The sequence below is a fragment of the Bos indicus x Bos taurus genome, chromosome 12 (genome assembly GCF_003369695.1).
Source record: "Bos indicus x Bos taurus breed Angus x Brahman F1 hybrid chromosome 12, Bos_hybrid_MaternalHap_v2.0, whole genome shotgun sequence".
In the NCBI taxonomy this organism is placed as follows: Eukaryota; Metazoa; Chordata; class Mammalia; order Artiodactyla; family Bovidae; genus Bos; species Bos indicus x Bos taurus.
This window is the reverse complement of record NC_040087.1, coordinates 74,613,722-74,628,603: the sequence shown is the minus strand read 5'-3', so window position 1 is coordinate 74,628,603 and position 14,882 is coordinate 74,613,722. Positions and strand designations below refer to the sequence as shown.

The 14,882-nt window shown below is 39.6% G+C and overlaps 2 long non-coding RNA genes across 2 annotated transcripts; one reads left to right on the top strand and one right to left on the bottom strand.

Moving 5' to 3' along the window:
• Positions 1 to 1,054: 1,054 nt before the first annotated feature.
• LOC113902508 lies at positions 1,055 to 13,832 on the bottom strand. The gene is made up of 3 exons (XR_003513847.1): positions 13,406 to 13,832; positions 12,922 to 13,001; positions 1,055 to 1,285 (listed from the first exon to the last, which is right to left on the bottom strand). It is a non-coding gene; the product is annotated as an uncharacterized LOC113902508 (long non-coding RNA).
• LOC113902507 lies at positions 1,235 to 5,240 on the top strand. Its single transcript, XR_003513846.1, has 2 exons — positions 1,235 to 1,323; positions 4,287 to 5,240. It is a non-coding gene; the product is annotated as an uncharacterized LOC113902507 (long non-coding RNA).
• Positions 13,833 to 14,882: the final 1,050 nt, after the last annotated feature.

Sequence of the window (14,882 nt, the reverse complement as noted above, 5' to 3'; positions counted from 1 at the left end):
ATATGCTGTCTAGGTTGGTCATAGCTTTTCTTCTACAGAGCAGGTATCTTTTAATTTCATGGCTACAGTCACCATCTGCAGTGATTTTGAAGCCCCCCAAAATAAAGTCTGTCACTGTTTCCATTGTTTCCCCATCTATTTGCCATGAAGTGATTCGACTGGATGCCATGATCTTACTTTTCTGAATGTTGAGTTTTAAGCCAACTTTTTCACTCTCCTCTTTCACGTTCATCAAGAAACTCTTTAGTCTTCGCTTTCTGCCATAAGGGTGGTGTCATCTGCGTATCTGAGGTTATTGATATTCCTCCTGGCAATCTTGATTCCATCTTGTTCTTCATCCAGCCTGACATTTCACATGATATACTCTGCGTATAAGTTAAATAAGCAGGGTGACAATATGCAGCCTTGACGTACTCCTTTCCTGATTTGGAACCAGTCTGTTCCATGCAGTCTGTTGAACCAACGCAGATTGGAACTTCCACATTTTGTAAATTTAATTCTGATTGTACCACCTGTTAGGTTATTACATTTTTTTGCTCCTATTATATAAGCAATGGACAATAGTTGTGGTTAAGAAAAAAATTTTAGGTTTGATTTGGTCATCATAGAGGATTTCAAGGCTAATTCTCAGCTTTAAATACTACTGTTGCACTGTCCAGTGTGGTAGCCATTAGTGACTATGGCTGTTAATCATCTGAAAAGTGGCTGGCTTTCATTAAATTGTGCTTTAAGTGTAAATTTCAGAGACTCGATAGGAAATTAAGAATAACATGAATTTGAGAAAACTCTGGGAGATAGTGAAGGACAGGGAAGCCAGGTGTGCTGCAGTCCACGGGGTTGCAAAGAGTTGAACATGACTTAGTACTGAACAACAGCAAAGAATAATAATATTGTATTAGTCATGTGTAGAAATGATATTATACTGGGTTAAATAAAATATATTTATTAATAAACTATAATTATTAGCTAAATAATAAATAAATTTGGCTTTTTTTTTCTTTTTAATAATATGTGGCTACTAGAAACTTTAAAATTTACATATGTGATTTGCATTTGTTCATGTTATATTTTTATTGGACAGTGCTTTCCCAGAGAATAAAATAATAAAACTAACTCAGGTGTCCTGAGTACTCTGTTCACTTAGATTTAGGAACTCAAGTGAAAATCAGTTACCTTATAGTGCTCTCCGTTGCTTCCAGTTTTCCAGAATTGATTCTCAGGGATTTGGAGACATGGTACAGTACTTTCTGAGCAGTGTTCCTTGCTTAGGAATTTCCTTTCCCTGCTGGTTTGACAATAAATGGATTGGTGAACCTTTAGAAGGTAAGTAAGACTCCAGATTTAATCCTGTGGAATAAACCGTTATGGGTTAAATCAAGGACTGGTTAAGAGATGGGGAGTGGGGGGTGGAAGACTATCTTTTATTTTTTAGATATTTTCATTTAAATGTGGTAAATGGATTTTAAAGCCATCATTTGCTGCATTTTAATACCTGAGACAAAAATATACTTAGCACAACAGTTTAGTTTTTAAGTTTAATGTTGTTCCTTAGAACACAAATAGGTTAAAAGTAAAAGACTAGAAAAAGATATACATGCAAACAGTATCCAAAAAAGGGTTGAAATGGCTATATTAATGTTAGATAAAATACATTTTAAAATGAAATTGTTATCAGAGACAAAGGAGGACATTTTATTGTGATAAAAGTGTCAATCAGTCTGGAAGACTTAACAATTATAAACATATGTACCTACCCACAGAGCCCCAAAATACATGAAGTAAAGCTTTAATAAGCTGGAGGGAAATTCAATAAAATAGTTGGAGACTTCAATTTTTACTTTGAATAATGAGTAGGACCACTAGGCAGAAAAGCAACAATAAATAGAAGACCTAACAGACGTCTCTCTGTAGCACTCCAGCCAGTGACAGCAGAATGCACATTCTTCTCAAGTGCATGGGGAACATTCTCCAGGATCGGTCATATGTTAGACCATAAAACAAGCTTCGGTGAGCTTAAAAGGATTGGAGTCATGTGAAGTATGTTCTCCATCCACAGTAAAATGATATTAGAGATCAAGAACAAAGGAAATTCACAAATAAGTAGAAATTAATCATCCCACTCCTAAATAAACGAGGTCACAAGAGAAATTAGAAAGTCCTGAGATGGAGGAAAATGAAAACATAAGATACCAAAACTTAGGGGATACAGTGAAAACAATTCTCATAGGAAGATTCAGAGTTGTAAGGATCTTTATTAATAAGGAAGAGAGATCTCAAATCAATAATCTAATTTCTTTGAAACTAGGAAAAGGGCAAACTAAACCCAGAGTAAGAAGAAGAAATAAAAAGAAAGGAAATAAAGGAAATAGAGAATAGAAAAACAATATAGAAAAAAAATTTTATTCTTTGAAAAGTCAAAAAATTGATAAATTTTGGGCTTGGTTGATCAAGAAAAGAAGATTCAAATTACTAAAATTAGAAATAAAAAAGGAGGGAATTCCCTTGTGGTACAGTGGTTAGGCGGAGAAGGCAATGGCACCCCACTCCAGTACTCTTGCCTGGAAAATCCCATGGATGGAGGAGCCTGGTGGTCTGCAGTCCATGGGATCGCTAAGAGTTGGACACAACTGAGCGACTTCACTTTCACTTTTCACTTTCATGCATTGGAGAAGGAAATGGCAACCCACTCCAGCGTTCTTGCCTGGAGAATCCCAGGGACGGGGAAGCCTGGTGGGCTGCCATCTATGGGGTCACACAGAGTCGGACACGACTGAAGTGACTTAGCAGCAGCAGCAGCAGCAGCAGCACAGTGGTTAGGACTTGGTGCTTTCACTGCAGTGGCCCAGATTCAGCCCCTGGTCAGGGAACTAAGATCCCCCAACCCTCGAGGCACAGCTCCCCAAAATAAAATAAGACAAGAGGGGATCACTATTAAACTTTCAGAAATAAAAAGAATTATTAGGGGATACTGTGAGGAATCATATGCTAACAAATTAAATAACCTAAATAAAGTGGGGAAATTCTTAGAAAATCTCATCTCAACTTTGAAAGTAAATTCAAGAAGAAATAGAAAATTGGAATAGAAAAGAGATCGAATTAATAATTAAAAAAAAACTTTTCACAATTCCAGGACTCACTGTAAATTCTACCAAACATTCAAAGAAGAGTTAGCTCCAATCCTTCTTAAACTCAAAAAACAGGAGTGTAGTGAACACTTACTTATTCTATGAGGCTAATGTTAACCCGATACCAAAACTAAAGACAGCTCAGAAGAGCCACTTACCAATATAAATATTGATGCGAAAGTTCTCAACAAAATCCTAGGAAAGTGAATCCAGCAACATATAATAGAATTATATAGTATTACCAAGTGAGTTAATCCCAGGAATGCCAGGTTGGTATAACATAAGGAAATCAATCAATGTAATATATCATAGTAATAGAATAAAGTACAAAGATCACAATGTTCTCTCAATGATGCAGAAAAAGCCTTTGACAGAATCCCACACCCTTTCATAACGAAAAACACTCAACAAACTAGGAAAAGAAAGAAACATCATTAAACTGATAATAGCCATTGATGAAAAACCCACAGCTAATATCATGCTTCCTGGGTGGAAAAATCAATGCTTTCTCCCTGACATCAAGAATAAGATAAGAATGTCCATTCTCATCATTTCTATTTTACATTGTACTGGAGATTCATAAATGACATGATCTTGTATGGAAAAAAACCCAGATGAATCCACAAAAATGCTATTAGAACTCAGCGAGGTTGCAGGACACAAGCTCAATATACAGAGATCAATTATGTTGCTATAAACTAGCAATGATCAATCAAAACAATGAAATTAAGGAAATCCCATTTAGAACAGCATCAAAAATAATATACTCAGGAACAAATTTAACAAGAGTAAGACTCGTACACTGAAAATGATAAAACATAGTTAAAAGAAATTTATAAAGAGCTAAATAAATGGAAAGACATTCTATGTACATGAATTGAAGACAATATTAAGATGGCAGTATTCCTCAAATTATCAGTCATGTCCGACTCTTAGCAACCCCATGGACTGTAGCCTACCAGGCTCCTCAGTCTATGGAATTTTCCAGGCAAGAGTACTGGAGTGGGTTGCCATTTCCTTCTCCAGGGGATCTTCCCAACCCAGGGATTGAACCCAGGTCTCCTGCACTGCAGACAGACACTTTACAGTCTGAGCCACCAGGGAAGCCCAGATTCAAGGGAGTAACTATTAAAATTTCAACTTCTTTTTTTTTTTTTCCAGAAATGGACAAGCTGGTCCTAAAATTCGTATGAGTTGCAAGAGACTACAAAATAGCTAAAACATCTTGAACAAAACAAAAGTTGGAGGACTCACACCTTGATTGTAAAGCTTACCATAAAGCTTCAATAATCAAAACAGCAGTACTGGCATAAGGATGGGCATATATAGATCAACGAAATTGAGTGGAGAATCTAGAAATAAGTGATACATTTGTGGTCAGGTGATTTTTGGCAAGGGTGCTGTAATGGTTAATCTTATATTTCATCTTGACTAGGCTGTGAAGCCTGGTTGTTTGGTCAAACCCTGGTCTAGATGTTGCTGGGAAGGTATTGTGGATGTCAGTAACATTTACAATAGTTGATCTAAGTAAAGCAGATTACCCTCAGTAGGTGAGTGGGTCTCATTCAACCAGTGGAAGGCCTTGACAGCAAAGACAGGTTTACAGAAGAAGAAGCAATTCTGCTTCAAGACGGCAACATAAGAAAGCTTGCTACTTGCTCTGCAAAGTTCAGGCTCTAGATTACAAAATCAACTTTTATCTGAATTTCCACTTGTTGGCCTGCCCTACAATTTCAGACATGCCAGGCCTGACGATTATGGTAGCTAATTCCTTAAGATAAATCTCTCTATAATGTATGCTAATGGTTCTCTGGAGAATGCTGATATATACAGGTACCAAGACCATTCAATGTGAAAGAACACTCTTTTTTTAACAAAGATTGCTGGTACGACTTGATATTATCTTTTGCATGATATCCACGTGGAAAAGAATGAAATGGACTGCTAGCTTGCACAGTGTGTGGACCTCAAAATGAAGCATGGATCTAAATGTGGGAGCTAAAACTATCACATTCTTGGAAGAAAACATGAGATCAAATTTTCATGGCCTTGAATTAAGCATTGGTTTCTTAGATGTGACACCAAAATCACAAAAAGACAAAGAAAAAAAAAAAACAGATACAACTTTTGTGCTTGCAAGGAAACCATCAAGAAAATTAAAAGACAATCCATAGAATGGGAGAAATATTTGCAAATCATATAGCTGTTAAGAGACTTATATCAGAATGTATAAAGAACTATACAACTCTATAGCCAAAAAACCCCCCAAAACTAATAAATGAGCAGAATATTTGAATAGACACTCCGCCAAAGAAGATATATGGATACCGATAGCTTTAAGTACATTAAAAGATGATCAACATCCTTAATTATTAGGGAAATGTATAATGAGGTACCATTTCATACCCACAAGGATGACTATAATAAAAAGGACAATAGCAAGTTCTGGTGGAAAGATTGGTGTAGAAATTGGAACCCTCATACACTGCTGATGGGAATGTAAAATGGAGCAGTCAATTTGGAAAACAGTTTGACAGTTCTTTAGAAGTTAAACAGAACTACTATATGACTCAGCAATTCTACTGAAGTATATCCTTGAGAGAAATGGAAATGTATATCTACACAAAACTTGTACATAAATGGTCATAGCAACATTATGCATAATAGCCAAAAAGAATTAACAATCCAAATGTCCATCAACCGAGGAATAGATAAAATGTTGCTTGTCTACACAATGAGGTATTATTTGGCAATAAAAGAAAATGAAATACTGACACAGTGTATAACATGGATGAACCTTTAAAACATTATCAGTGAAAGAAACGTAATGTTAAAAATCACATATTTTTTGGTTACACGGTTATGAAATTTCCAGAATCAGCAAATTCAGAGAGACTGAACATGGACTAGTGGTTGCCGGGAGCCGGGAGGTGAGGGCGCTGAGTAAGAGAGGAGGGGAGGGAATGTGGAGTGACTGGTAATAGGTCTGGAGTTTCTTGGGGAGTGAAATGTTCTGGAATGTGATTGTGGTGATGGATGTGAAACTCTTGTAAATATACTAAACACTCAACTGTACACTTTGAAAGAGTGAACTTTATGGTATATGAATTATATCTCTGATAAAATGGATATTTTAAAAAATGCCTTTCCTTAGATGAAGGAAATTGATGCAGATTTCAAATACTGATTTTTTTTCCTATTTTTTTTCACAATATATGTAGTTCTGTTCAGAATATATGGATGGCATTCATAACTCTCAAACCTGAGCACTCCTGAACCAATGTCTGGGGGCAAGAGGAATGGGGAGATTCAGATGAGATTTAGTCTGTATATTTTCCTCTCCATTTACTTGCTACGTATGACAAATACCGTACAGTTTGGACACAATGCCATATACATTTTAGCTCACATATTATGATTCTGTACAGAGTGGAATATTAATTGTGACATCAATTCACATCTCAAATTTGCATCCACTGGAAAGATAAAGTTTTAACAGTCTACAGTTAGTAAGGAAGAAGTGAAAAAAAACTTCATAAAAAGTTCGTATTCCTCAATCCTACTGACACTATGTGTAGTACCTCTTCTTTATTTAACACACATTTCACTTGTGCATTTATTTAGCAAATACTTTATGGGAACCTTCTCTGCAGTAGATACTGCTAGGCTGTGGGGATTCAGTGGTGAGCAAGTGAACCTTCAGGGAGTACATAATCTTTTGAAAGAAGTCAGACAATAAAGAAAACTGAGTAGATAGTTTCTTATTGTGACAAGTGAAAAGAAGGGGATAATGGGATCAAGAATGACTGGGGTGGAGCTGAATCTCCACCCAAAGGACACAGTCTTCTGAGGGGAGGTGACGTTTGAGCTGAGACTTGATGAAAAGCGAAAGTGAAGTTGCTCAGTCGTGTCCAACTCTTTGCGACCCCACGGACTGTAGCCTAGAAGGCTCTGAGGAGCCTCTCAGTCCATGGAATTTTCCAGGCAAGAGTACTGGAGTGGGTTGCCATTTCCTTCTCCAGGGGATCTTCCCAACCCAGGGATCGAACCCTGGTCTCCCGCACTGCAGGCAGGCACTTTACCGTCTGAGCCACCAGGGAGACTGGAATGATGAGGTGACAAGTGAAGAAATGGGGGAAATTCCCTTCAGCCAGGGAAAGGGCTAGTACAAAAGCCTTGAGGCAAAAAAGACTGCGGTATATTCCAGCAAGGAAAGAAGGGGACAGCTAGAGGGGAGTCAGCTGTGCAGAGAAAGGACTGGGAGCTAAGCAAGGACCAGATGACCACAGGCATTGTGATGGTTCCATGGTACGACTTATTTTAAGTGGAAGGGGAAGCCAGTGGGTTAAGTAAGGGGTACGACTAGAAAACAGTTTCAAAAGATCATTCTGGCTGCTATATAGAGGGAAGTGAGGAAGCTGGGGAACATCAGGAGGTCATTGTTGTACTCGAGGTCAGAGAAGGTGGTGGCTTGAAATACTTTTCTTACAAAATAGGGCAGGAGGTAGGGTGCAGAGGCAGATCCAAGTTTAATGGGACCTGAAATACACACAAGTTGAGGGCCCTCTGTAAGAAAAATGAAAACCCAAACACAAAATGGGGTGCCTTGCAAGGGTCCTGTGCGTGTGGAAGGCATGGCAGATGAAACTTCACAAGCGTTATGGTGGATCCTTCTCTGATGAAGATGAGATGGACGAATCAAGCATACCTAGGTTTGGGGTCTGAGAACGGGTGATGGAATTTAGATGAAGATCTTTTAAGGGTAAGGTCTGGAGAGAAGAAAATAAGAGTTGGGTTTTGTTCATGGTGAATTCGAGATGCCACTAAGCACCTGGGTGACAATGTCCAGCAAGTAGTTGGACAGAGAGGCCAGGCGATCAAGGAGGAGGGCAGAGCTGGAAATGCCAACTTCAGCCATCACATTCATGGCATTTAAAGCTGTGGAAGTGGGTGATGTTGCCTGGGGAAGAGAGAAGGGGGCCAAGGACTCAGCCTTGAGACATCCTAACACTAGAGGTCAGGCAGGAGGTTTCTAATTCGTACATAACACACATATCATCATAAGAGGGAACTGGCACAATGAACTTGTCCCCTTATATTCTAATTTCCTTTGATCTGTTTGCAAGGGCTGTTTTAACATCTAGGAGTCCACTAAGGGCGAAAGTAAAGGTAGTCAAAGGAACAAGTAGGTACAAATGTTAAATGTCAATTGCACAGCATTTTATTTGAGGGGATTTTTAAAAAAGATTTTGTTTGATGTGGACCATTTTTAGAGTCTTTACTGCTTTTGTTGCAATATTGTTACTGTTTTCTGTTTGGGTTTTTTGGCCCATGAGGCATGTGAGATCTAGTTCCCTGACCAGGGATCAAACTGGTGCACCTGCAGCATTGGAAGGTGAAGTCTTAACCACAGAACCATGAGGGAAGTCTCCCTATTTTTATTTTTCATGTTTCAGGAGATGTAGTAGTGGTGGTGGTGCTGAGGAAATACTATTTTCTCTAAATCTTAACTATCAGCCTTCTTACAATCTCATCTACTTCTCAAACTCACTTAGAAACCATGCTTTAACAATATGGAATTAAAATGATCATTTAAAGAAATTAGATCACAAGATCAAATCAAAACTAAGATGTCAAATGCTATTCTTTTCCCATCTCAATCTAAGCTGTTATCTAAATTTTGTTTACACTTAAGTTTTTGCTTGATCATCAGAGATAATAGTCCAGGCCCTTTTAAAGAACATAGAAAGTAAATGGGAAGATTCAGGAAGGTGTTCTAATTTTTATATGCCATGTCCAGTAACAGTGACATTGAAACTGTCTTATAAGAATGCTTGTGTTAGATGTAAAGAACAGACTTTTGGACTCTGTGGGAGAAGGCAAGGGTGGGATGATTTGAGAGAATAGCGTTGAAACATGTATATTACCATATGTGAAATAGATCGCCAGTCCAGGTTCGATGCATGAGACAGGGAGCTCAGGGCCGGTGCACTGGGATGACCCTGAGGGATGGGATGGGGAGTGAGGTGGGGGGGGTTCAGGATGGGGGACACATGTACACCCATGGCTGATTCATGTCAATGTATGGCAAAAACCACTACAATATTGTAAAGTAATTAGCCTCCAATTAAAATAAATTAAAAAAAAAAAAAGAATTCTTGTGTTACATGAATTCACCTCTACCACAGCCCAAATATTTCCTCTTAAAACCTAACTACAGATAGAAAATCTTGATAGAACTCAGTTTAAGGTGGGAATATTGGTACTTATATATAAACACCATCATTATAAAGGGATTTCGTTATATGTTACAATTTAGGCTTGTTATAATAAGTTACATTTATGTGTGTGTGTGTGTGTGTGTGTATAATTTATTGTTCAGTTCAGTGGCTCAGTCGTGTGTCTCTTTGTGGCCCCGTGGACTATAGCCCATCAGTCTCCTCTGTCCATGGGATTTCCCAAGCAAGAATACTGGAGTGGTTTGTCATTTCCTTCTCCAGGGGATCTTCCCAACCCAGGGACTGAACCTCTGTCTCCTGCATTGGCAGGCAGATTCTTTACCACTGAGCCACCAGGAAAGCCTTTATACATATGTGTGTTTGTATATATATATATATATATATATATATATATGTATATATTTGTGTATACACACACACACACACACACACACACATATATATATATATATATATAAATTGGAAAAGAAGTACATCAAGGCTGTATATTGTCACTTTGCTAATTTAACTTATATGCAGAGTACACCATGTGAAATGCCAGGCTGGATGAAGTACAAGCTGGAATCAAGATTGCCAGGAGAAATATCAATAACCTCAGATATGCAGATGATACCACCCTTATGGCAGAAAGTGAAGAGGAACTAAAAAGCCTCTTGATGAAAGTGAAAGAGGAGAATGAAAAAGCTGGCTTTAAACTCAATATTCAAGAAACGAAGATCATGGCATCTGGTCCCATCCCTTCATGGCAAATAGATGGGGAAACAATGGAAACAGTGACAGACTTTATTTTCTTGGGCTCCCAAAATCACTGCAGATGCTAACTGCAGCCATGAAATTAAAAGATGCTTGCTCTTTGGAAGAAAACCTATGACCAACCTAGACAGCATATTAAAAAGCAGAGACATCACTTTGCCAACAAAGGTCCATCTAGTCAAAGTTATGGAAAAAAGCTGAGCACCAAAGAATTGATGCTTTTGAACTGAGGTGTTGGAGAAGACTCTTGAGAGTCCCTTGGACTGCAAGGAGATCCAACCAATCTTAAAGGAGATCAGTCCTGAATATTCATTAGAAGGACTGATGCTGAAGCTCCAATACTTTGGCTGCCTGATGCAAAGAACTGACTCATTGGAAAAGACCCTGAAGCTGGAAACCACTGATGGCAGGAGGAGAAGGGGATGACAGAGGATGAGATGGTTGGATGGCATCACCGACTTAATGGACATGAGTTTGAGCAAGCTCCGGAAGTTGGTTAAGCCAACTCTAGGGAAGCCTGGGGTGCTGCAGTCCATGGGGTTGCAAAGAGTCGGACATGACTGTACAACTGAACTGAACTGATATATAACTTCTTATGGTGGTAGGTTATAAGACATATTAAACCAAGGTAAGGAGATAGAAAGTAAAAGAAAGAGGCACTGTTTTTAACAGGGTGATCAAGGGAGAACCTTTCTGAAGAGGTGACATTTTAGCACCCAAGAATGGGTTGCTTCATGGAAATTAATTTTCAGAAGAAGAAACAATATTTAAAAGATTCGTATTAAAAATGCTCAACCATTGTTTCAGTTCAGTTCAGTTGCTCAGTCGTGTCTGACTCTTTGCAACCCCATGAATTGCAGCACTCCAGGCCTCCCTGTCCATCACCAACTCCTGGAGTTCACCCAAACTCTTGTCCATCGAGTTGGTGATGCCATCCAGCCATCTCATCCTCTGTCGTCCCCTTCTCCTCCTGCCCCCAATCCCTCCCAACATCAGAGTCTTTTAGATCAGATTTAAAAATTCATAATAATAGCTAACAAGATTTCAATTTCTTTCTGTTTTTGTGTGAACTTTCTATACTTTATCTCAGTCAATCCTCATCTTTAACCAATGAGGCTTCAACCATTTTGTCAAGAAAAACGTGTATTGGGGTCAGAATAAAACTGGTTCCAACTACAGCTCCACTACTAACCAGCTACAATGCTGACCTGGGCCCCTGGAGCTTCCCTAGGCCTCCACCTCTTCATCTGTGAATTGGGAGAGTTGGGCCGAGTCCCAAGAAATCTTTCCAGCACCAAGCTTTGAGGATAATTAAGTCAGTTATCTCTCTGTTGTTGAAACAGATGACTACAGAGGGCACTTAGAGGTGCTTGTCCTGAAATAAAGTTGTTCTGCACCTCTGGAATTTGAGGTCTTATATCTGCCTGGCTTTTAGAAGTTTTCTCTTTTTCATTTTTCCTGTCAGTTCAGCTGCCACTTCTTATGAGTGAGTGTGTGAGTAACAGTCGCTCAGTCATGTCCGACTCTTTGCGACCCCATGGACTTTAGCATGCCAGGCTTCTCTGTCCCTGGGATTCTCCAGGCTAGAGTCCTGGAGTGGGTTGCCATTTCCTTCTTCAGAGGATCTTCCCGACCCAGGGATCGAACACAGGTCTGCCACTTTTCATAGCTGCCGACATAAAATGACAGCCATCTCTCCTTGTCAGCTGCTCTCATCATTTGGTTTGCTGTGGACTCTGGAGACCAAATAACCGAGTATATTAAATGGTATATGAAATAGGGAAAACCGAGTATATTTTCTGTAGAGTCCCGTGCATGAACTTTACTACTATTTGGCTTCTCAGATATTTTTCACTGAGGGCTTCCTAATTGCGTTCCAAACGTTTAAGCAGGTGCAGACACAATGCTCCAGTATAAAGCTGCCTCTCACTGCTAGTTTACGGAGGTTCCAACATATATATGTTTAAACACATATAAAAACGTGGAGCAAAAGTGTTTAGGGAGGCCTAAATTAGAACTTTAAATAATAAGAGAATTGCCATTGACAAGTCGCCTGTATCTAATAATTTTCTTTGTAATTTTGGCTTTTTTTATACCTTGCTGGGCTTCCCTGGTGGCTCAGATGGTAAAGCGTCTGCCTGCAATGTGGGAGACCTGGGTTTGATCCCTGGGTTGGGAAGATCCCCTGGAGAAGAAAATGGCATCCCACTCTAGTACTCTTGCCTGAAAAATTCCATGGATGGAGGAGCCTGGTAGGCTATAGTCCATGGGATAGCAAAGAGTCAGACACGACTGAGCAACTTCATATACCTTGTTAGGGGATTAAGTTCTCAGAGAAACAGTTAAGTAAGGTAGTCCATCAAGTAAGTAGTCTTTTGACTACTAAGTGATTTACTTTTCCCGCAGTGAAAATGAATTATGTTATCCCTCCTTTACTAGCCTATAGTCCTTGAAAATGAAAATAACGTGTCCTTAGCCTCTGAGAGGAAGCAGCCAGAATGTATAGAGGCCTAGGATGGAAATTCTAAAGATTTTAAACAGAGCTTATCTTGAGATGCTTGAGAAATGAAAGACGCTAAGAGTCAAACTGCTTTTAAGTGCTTATTTTCCTGTGGGAAAGTCAGGTGGAAAATCCTGGTGACTTGGATTGCAATCTTTCAATGACTGGAAGGTGAAATGATCAAGAAATGAATATCGTCACTGTAGAAGAAAAGAGTAGATACTTTTTGTTATAAAGGAAACAAAGAATGCAGTTAGCAGTGGCCAGAGATAGAACAAAATATATCTGATAATTTTAGTCTTACTTGGGTGCTGCAAGGATACTGATCAGGGGAAACAGCTGTACCCATACATAGGTCCTGGAAAAGTTTCTTCCCGGAACCACCTAAATGAAACAAAAACGCATTTCCAACTCTTTCAGGATGGCCACCCAGATCACTCGGGCAATGGTCTACATTCTTTTGGGCAACTCTAACCAAATGATGCTTCCTTAAATACACAAAGGCGGTCAACAGCTAATTTAAGACACAGTTTCAAGGAATAACTTGCGGTCACAGAATTCACATTCTTTCTTTCTTGGTTTCTGTCTAATCCATTCTCAGAATCACTTTTTCTGGCCTTTCCTCCCTTGTTGGTACCACTGTGGGGACCGCAAATGGGGAGAAAGTGAAAAGACCCTGCAGGATCTCACACGAAAGACTTGCCCTCCAGAATCTCCTGCATTTGTCCTCAGTATGAATTGAGTTCTTCCAGTTTTTCATTTATATCTCAGGTCCAGGGATGACTTACCGTAGTCAAAGCTGTTCTCAGCACTATGGTTGCTCCAGTCGTGGGATGTCATTAATCCCACAGTTCCGACCTCATGGCTCAGAGACATTACCATGGAGACCGCTGACTACCATTGTGACCCGCTGCAGGTCAGCAGTGCCACGCTACTGGCCCCCTTCAACTTGCCTACCATACAGGCTTCCCAGGCAGTTCAGCCGTTCAGTTGTTATTAGCTGACCCAACTGTTCCCAAAGCCACGGAAGGGACAACTCATGCGGTTGGGGGTTACTCAGACTCCAAATATATCAACAACTTCAGCTTTGAAACTACTTAGCTGCTTGACCTAGGATTTCACTTCTACTCTACTACTCAGTACTGAAAAGAGAAACTGATTTCTCAAGTAGATAGAGACAAATTTATATAGAAGCAGAAGGCAGTGCCCTGTTAAATAAGCATATGGCATTTTGGTCTGTAGTTTTAAGTTCTTATATGATATATTAATCAAATTTGGCCTAGATTATCCTTGATGACCTAGTTTCACTGTGTTTAGTATTTCTTCTGTTTCTTAATTTCATCAGTAATGACTGAAAATCAACATTTTCAGTTTATAAAATTTTTTCATAAAACACATGCACACCGCTTTGTAAAGGTCACTTTTTTTTTTTTTTTCCCTTGGTAAAATGTTCGGTCTTAGCACTTTCAAGGTCTCCCTGCCAATCCTGAAAGTTTTTTGGTGCCAATTTCCCACTTCTTTGTCCTCAGTTCCATCACGTGTTATTTGTTCTAATGTTTTGGCTCCTGAGCAGGGCTCATGTCTGTGAGGTGTCCTCATGGCATTTTGCTTGAGGATCCTACCAAGAGTCCAAAATCAGAAGTTATACAGATTAAGAATCAATGCTTGATTACAAGGTGATCGTAAGACGTATGACGAACATATTAAAGGAGTGAATCTCAGCCATTCCTCCAGCCCCTGGGAAAGTGACCAGTTGCTGGCTGACCTTGGCTGCCCTGGCTGACCTTTGGGCATTTCAAACCAATACCAAAGACTGTAATCTGGGAACTGTCTATTGATTTCTTCATCAGTAGGTGCAACTGATGGAAAAATAGTTGAGTAGGGAGCATCATAGAGGTAAGGGTAGGCTAGAAAATCAGGTATAGAGGGCTTGGGGTGGATGCTTTGCACTATGGCTTTATTTGTCTTCTAGTCCATGTTAGTGGAGAAGGCAATGGCAAGCCACTCCAGTGCTCTTGCCTAGAAAATCCCATGGACCGAGACTGGTAGGCTGAAATCCATGGGGTCGCTAAGAGTCGGACACGACTGAGCGACTTCACTTTCACTTTTCACTTTCCTGCATTGGAGAAGGAAATGGCAACCCACTCCAGTGTTCTTGCCTGGAGAATCCCAGGGATGGGGAAGCCTGGTGGGCTGCTGTCTATGGGGTCGCACAGAGTCAGACACGACTGAAGCAACTTAGCAGCAGCAGCAGCAGTCCATGTT